The 6,524-nt window shown below is 35.3% G+C and overlaps 1 non-coding gene across 1 annotated transcript; it reads right to left on the reverse strand.

The window, feature by feature from the left end:
- Nucleotides 1-5,604: 5,604 nt before the first annotated feature.
- On the reverse strand, nucleotides 5,605-5,734 carry LOC115939031 (small nucleolar RNA SNORA63). Its single transcript, XR_004073992.1, has one exon. It is a non-coding gene; the product is annotated as a small nucleolar RNA SNORA63 (small nucleolar RNA).
- Between the last annotated feature and the right edge of the window lie 790 nt (nucleotides 5,735-6,524).

The raw sequence follows: 6,524 nt of genomic DNA on the forward strand, positions 1-6,524 counted from the left end.
TCTCAATGTGGTTTTGATTGGAATTTCCCTGATGGCTAATGATGATGAACATTTTTTCAGGCGTCTGTTAACCATTTGTATGTCTTCTTCAGAGAAGTGTCTTTTCATATCTTCTGCCCACTTTTTGACTTGATTATTTGTTTTTTGGGTGCTGAGTTTGAAAAGTTGTTTATAGATCTTGGATACCAGCCCTTTATCTGTAGCGTCATTTGCAAATATCTTCTCCCATTCTGTGGGTTGCCTCTTTGTTTTGTTGACTGTTTCCTTTGCTGTGCAGGAGCTTTTTGTCTTGATGAAGTCCCAAAAGTTCATTTTTGCTTTTGTTTCACTAGCCTTTGGAGATGTATCTTGAAAGAAGTTGCTGTGGCCAATGTCAAAGAAGTTACTGCCTATGTTCTCCTCTAGGATTTTGATGGATTCCTGTCTCACATGGAGGTCTTTCATCCATTTTGAGTTTATCTTTGTGTATGGTGTTAGAGAATGGTCGAGTTTCATTCTTCTGCATGTGGCTGTCCAATTTTCCCAGCACCATTTATTGAAGGGACTGTCTTTTTTCCATTGCATATTTTTTTCTTGTTTTGTCAATGATTATTTGACCATAGCCTTCTAATAGTTCAAGAGAAGTGGTGCTGAGTGGATTGAGACTCGTCTTCTTATGTCCTCTTACCTGACACAGACATGACACATTGTGGACTCACAGACTTTGCATTTTCTTTGTTAATGATTTATAGTAAAGAATAAAAATGGCATCCACAAAATTTAATTGTATTAACACAATAGATGTTGTTATTTACCTTTGCAGACATCCAGGACAGTATTTTTTAAAAAAGCTTAACACAATATAAAAAATGTGATACATATTTTTGCATGCTGAAATCTTATTTTGCATATGCTAAAAACCATTGCCATTTAATAATGGCCTACATTTTCCCCCTCTTCTTTTGTAAGATGCTCTCTGTTTTGAGAGTGGTAGTGGTCATGGTAATAATACATAAATTTCTATAATACTTTAGTGCAGATTTGTTTCAAATCTTTGTATTTTCTGAAAGAAAGTTTCCAGACATATAAGTATGGGTATCTGAGGAGCACAGCAGAGGAAAGCAGGGAGAAGAGGGAGAAGTTATGACATCACTAAAGAAAATATCTTTTAAGGGCGCCTGGGTGGCTCAGTTGGTTAAGCGACTGTCTTCGGCTCAGGTCATGATCCTGGAGTCCCTGGATCGAGTCCCGCATCGGGCTCCCTGCTCGGCAGGGAGCCTGCTTCTGCCTCTGACCCTCCCCCCTCTCATGTGCTCTCTCTCTCTCATTCTGTCTCAAATAAATAAATAAAAAATCTAAAAAGAAAATATCTTTTAGTACAAAGTGTCCAGAGACAGTCCTGAACAGACCTACAGATTTGTTTGTAAATTATTTAACACTGTCTTGGGTTTATTTTTTTAACATATATTTTTAAATTTTAGAATAGTTTTAGCTTTACAGATTTATTATGAAGTAGTATAGAGAGTTCCATATATATATCCCACACTAAGTTTTCTTAATTATTAATGGCTTATATTATCATGGTACTTTTTCATAATTAATAAACTAATATTGATACATTATCATTAACTAAAGATTATACTTGATTTTATTTCCTCCACTTTTCTCTACTACCCTTTTCTGTTCCAGGATTCCATTCCAGATACTACATTACCACATTTAGTCACTGAGTCTCCTTAGTTTCCTATTCTCTGTGACAGTTTCTCAGACTTTCTGTGCTTTCATTACCTTAACAGTTTTAAAGGTTACAGGTCAGGTACTTTATAGAATTCTCCACAGTTTGGATTTGTCTGATTTTTTTTCACAATTAGACTGTAGTTATAGGTTTTATTTATTTATTTATTTATTTATTTATTTAATTATTCAATCAATCATTTATTCATAACAGCATGGACTCATGGTCATTTTTTTTATACCTTGGGCTAAAATTCAGTACTATTTATTTATTTTTTTGTTCACATCATTCCAGCTTTGGACATTGGGAGCTCTTTTGGTGGGCTGCTATATCCCTTTTATGCCCACCATTTTTTTTTCATTTTCTTATTTAGCATTTTGTATTTTCTGGCACTAAAAGATGTTCTGAGTTAATCATATATATTTTCTACCTCAGTACTAGAACCAGCCATTTTTCTAAGGAAACCTGGAGAATAGCATTCGAAACCAAAATCTGATTGCTAGGTGTGCTTGTCACTACTTGGGCATCATTACTTCTAAGCCCTCTCAGGTGACAAAGCAAGGAAATGTTTGTGTGTATACTAACCTATATAAATAAACATATAGGTATTTCTATATGTAGCCATCTATCTCTGTCTTAAGTTAAACATGTGTTCATACTCATGTCTTTCACTCAAATTCACTACCAGATGGATCATAATAACTTCCTCCCCTTGCTTATCTATTAACGCACACTGCAACCATGAGAAACATGGCTCATACCATCCACCTTCCATTTAATTAATTGTTCAATTCCAGTATACATGTTCAGTGGTTTTAAAATTGTTAACTTGTACCGTATGGGGAACAATCTTATCAAATAGAGTACAGTACTTATATAAAGTTTATTTTGCCTTTATTCTTATAGACACCATTCATTTAAACAGTTATTTAAGTTAGAAACTTATTCCCCTATACATTTCTGTGACATTATTTAATACATTTGTGATGCAGTTAGATTGTTTTGTCACATTCTGAGCTCCATCATAGGATTTGTTCTGACTTCTTAAATGATACTTTAAAATTTTCAAAGTTTAGTTTAACTCATGCTATAAAAAGTTCAGTGAGTTTTGACAAATTAAGAGTATAAGGAATCTGCAATTATAACATTAGAAAGAATAGTTTCATTACCTAAAAAACCCTGTTTTTCAACTTTTCAATAACACTCTCCCTCTCTCCCCATCCCCTGGCAATCACTTATACTTGTCTATCTACATAGTTTGCCTTTTCCAAAATTTCTTATCATTAGAATCACATGGCATGTAGCTTTTTTAAGAATGGCTTTTTGGGGGCACCTGGGTGGCTCAGTCGTTAATCCTCTGCCTTTGGCTCAGGTCATGATCCCAGGGTCCTGGGATGGAGCCCCCACACCGGGCTCCCTGCCCCATGCGGGAAACCTGCTTCTCCCTCTCCCACTCCCCCTGCTTGTGTTCCTTCTCTTGCTTTGTCTCTCTCTGTCAAATAAATAAATAAAATCTTAAAAAAAAATGGCTTTTTTTACTTAGCAATATATATTTATCTGTTTCTTCATGTCTTGATATTTCTTTCTTTTTTTTTCTTTGTATAAGAAAAAGCCAAGAAAGTTGTTTGTTTCCTTGGTAAGAATAATGTGACTAATAAGTAAAAATGTCTATTTGCAGAAATATCTAATTACTGGAATAGATACAGAATCCTATTTAACTGCTTAAACTTAACTATAGGTTTATAATACATGAACATTTCTTTTTTTTTAAGCTTTTATTTATTTATTTGACAGAGAGAGAGAGCACAAGCAGGGGGAATGGCAGGCAGAGAGAGAGGGAGAAGCAGGCTCCCCGCCGAGCAGGGGGAGCCTGATGTGGGACTCAATTCCAGGACCCCAGGATCATGACCTGAGCCGAAGGCAGTTGCTTAACCAAATGAGCCACCCAGGCGCCCTAATACATGAATATTTCTTTTTTTTTTTTTTAAAGATTTTATTTATTTATTTGAGAGAGAGAATGAGAGAGAGCACATGAGGGGGGGAGGGTCAGAGGGAGAAGCAGACTCCCTGCCGAGCAGGGATCCTGATGCGGGACTCGATCCAGGGATTCCAGGATCATGACCTGAGCCGAAGGCAGTCGCTTAACCAACTGAGCCACCCAGGCGCCCTACATGAATATTTCTAATGCTCACCTAAATTATACAATGGCATTTCTCTTTTTCTGGATATTTTACTCTATGTAACTTATAAAAGTTTTGTTGAGTGTAGCTTATAAAAATTTTATCCATTAGGACTTTCAAATAGATTTTTAAAAGATCAGTCATTGACATTTGGCTAAGACCACATTGTATATACTTAAAAGAGGTTAATCTGTAAATTCTTCCTGTAAAAAGCATTCTTACTTCATCAGTAGCCACTTATTTTGAATCCAGAATGTAAAACTTTTTCTTTTATAGTTGAAAATGTAAAGCTTTTTCTTTTGTAATTTAGTTTTTTTAGGTGGGGGCAGGGGCAGAGGGAGCGAGAGAATCTTAAGCAGGCTCCACTCCCAGCATGGAGCCTGACATAGGGCTCGTTCTCACAACTCTGAGATCATGACTTGAGCCAAAATCAAGAGTCAGATACTTAGATGCCCCTGTAGTTGAATTTCTTTAATTGAAGTATTGTTGATGTACAATGTTATATTAGTTTTAGGCATACAACATAGTGAATTGACAAATTTATACATTACACAATGCTCACCAATGCTGACCAGAAAAATTATAGTTACCATCTGCCACCATACAATGTTTTTACAATATTATTGACTATATTACCTATGCTTTTTTATCACTCAGTAATATTCCAATGTATGGATGAATACAGTTTGTTTATTCATTCACTGCCAAAGGACATCTGGATTGTTACCACTTTTTGGCAATTATAAATAAAGCTGCTACAAACATTTGCATGCAGTTTTTTTTTTTTTTTTTGCTTGTTTTGTGGACATAAGTTTCTTAACTCAGTTGGGTAAATACCCAGGAGTATGATTATTAAAATGTATGATAAGACTGTGTTTAGTTATCTAAAAATTGGCAAGCTGTCTTCTAAAATGACTGTACCATTATGCATTACCATCTGAAATGAATGAGATTTCTTCTTGTTCCATATTCTTGCCAGCAGTTTATGCTATCAGTGTTTTAGATTTTAGCCATTTTAATAAGTGCATTGTTGTATCTCATTATTGTTTGAATTTGCAATTTCCTAATGACAAATGATGTTTAACATATTTTTCAATGTTTATTTGTCATATGTATATCTTCTTTGGCAAAGTGTTCAGATCTATATTGTCTTGTTTTATTATTCTTGAATTTTTTTTTTTTTAAAGATTTTATTTATTTATTTGAGAGAGAGAATGAGATAGAGAGCATGAGATGGGGGAGGGTCAGAGAGAGAAGCAGACTCCCCGCCGAGCAGGGAGCCCGATGCGGGACTCGATCCCGGGACTCCAGGATCACGACCCGAGCCGAAGGCAGTCGCTCAACCAACTGAGCCACCCAGGCGCCCTTATTATTCTTGAATTTTAAGGTGTGTGTATTTTAGATACAAGTACTTTAGCAGACATATGTTTTCAAATATTTTCTCCCAGGCTGTTGTCCTATTTTTCATTCTTTTTTATTTATTTTTATTTTTTTTAAAGATTTTATTTATTTATTTGACAGAGAGAGACACAGCGAGAGAGGGAACACAAGCAGGGGGAGTGGGAGAGGGAGAAGTAGACTCCCCGCTGAGCAGGGGGCCCGATGCAGGGCTCGATCCCAGGACCCTGGGATCATGACCTGAGCCGAAGGCAGACGCTTAATGACTGAGCCACCCAGGCGCCCCTCAAGTCAGTGTTTTACTTGGTAAACATGTCTGAGACCATGCATCCCTGGCTGCTAAGCACCATGGCGGACAGGCTAGAAAGGCAACAGCTTTATTTTGAGCAGGGGGCAAAGACAAGGCAGCACTTTATAGCTACATTGTAACTAGATCCTGCATCTATTTTTCATTCTTTTAATGGGATTTTCCACCAAGCATAAGTTTTTAATCTTTATTAAACTTTATTAAAAGTTCAACATCATTTTTTTCATGCATACTGATTTTGTGTTTTACATAAATATCACCAAACCCAAGATCATATTGATTTTCCTCTATGGTTTGTTTAAAAAGTTTTATAGTTTTGCATTTTACATATATGTCTATGATCCATTTTGGTTTAATAGTTGTGAAAGCTGCAAGGTTTATTTATAGGCTCTTCTTTTTGCATAACAGAACTCCAACTGTTTCAACACGCTTTGTTGAAAAGACTCATTTCTTCATCAAATTTTCTTTGTTCCTTTGTCAAAGATCAGTTGATTATATTTGTTTGGGTCTATTTCTGGGAATACCTATTTTGTCCCATTGATCTATGTTTCTACAATTTGGCCAATACCACACTGTCTGGATGACTGTAGCTTTATAGGTAGTCTTGAAATTAAATAGTGAATTCTCCCATTTTGTTTTCAATATTGCGTTGCCTACTCTAGATCTTTTTTTTCTTTTTATATAAATATTAAAATCAGTTTGTCAATATCTACAAAGCAGTTTGGTGGTATTTTAATTGTGATATCATTAAATACAGAGATCAAGTTGGAAAAAATTGACACAATATTGAGTCTTAATCCATGACATGAAATATATTTTTTATTAGATATTTAATTTCTTTTTTAATTTTTTAATTTGAGTATAGTTGACACATAATGTTACATTAGTTTCAGGTGTACAGTATTGTGATTCAATATTTATATAC

The sequence above is a fragment of the Leptonychotes weddellii genome, chromosome X (genome assembly GCF_054177405.1).
Source record: "Leptonychotes weddellii isolate Sample4059 chromosome X, ASM5417740v2, whole genome shotgun sequence".
Lineage (NCBI taxonomy): Eukaryota > Metazoa > Chordata > Mammalia > Carnivora > Phocidae > Leptonychotes > Leptonychotes weddellii.